This window comes from Propithecus coquereli, unplaced genomic scaffold, assembly GCF_000956105.1.
Source record: "Propithecus coquereli isolate 6110/MARCELLA unplaced genomic scaffold, Pcoq_1.0 Scaffold90, whole genome shotgun sequence".
Taxonomy (NCBI): Eukaryota; Metazoa; Chordata; class Mammalia; order Primates; family Indriidae; genus Propithecus; species Propithecus coquereli.
Window position 1 is genome coordinate 1,816,201 of NW_012155285.1, and position 649 is coordinate 1,816,849.

A 649-nucleotide genomic window follows, 5' to 3' on the forward strand; every position below is an offset into this window, starting at 1 on the left:
GGCATCCCAACTTAATTCTTCTAGAAAATTCCTTTTACCAGCAAGGTCACTAAGGGTTAGAGAAGTTAGGACACTAAAGGTCATAAAGCTACCAATGATGGAGCCAGAGCAAGCCATACTGTGTCTGTTCCCAAAGCCCTTTAAATAAGGGGCACCACATTGCCTACCACATAGTATTAAGGTAACAATAAAAGAATTTGGGAGTGTGTGGAAAAACATGACGAGTTTCTGTTTAGATATGCTGACACTGAGGTGACTGCAAATCATTCAAGTAGACAATTAGTGATAAAATTAGAGCTTGGTGGAGACAGAGTTCATGGCTGTAGATGGGGTTCTAGAAATCTTATAAATAAAGATTTTAACTGAAGCCGTAACAGTGATTGAAATCTCCAATGAGAGAACATCCAGAGAAAGGACAGAGAGTCAATAGATGAAGTGGGAACTAAGACAGCATAAGGAAGCAAAAAGAAAGCAAAAGGCTTACAAAGATGTGGGAGAACTGTCATTGAAAAGTCAAGGAAAACAACGCCTGCCAAATGTACACCTGTTCTATTAATTGTTTCCACTAATATGAAAAAGAGAACACTGGCTCTATTGATATGTAAGTATGTATAAGACAAATTTAGAAGTCAAAAAAATCAAATATTAT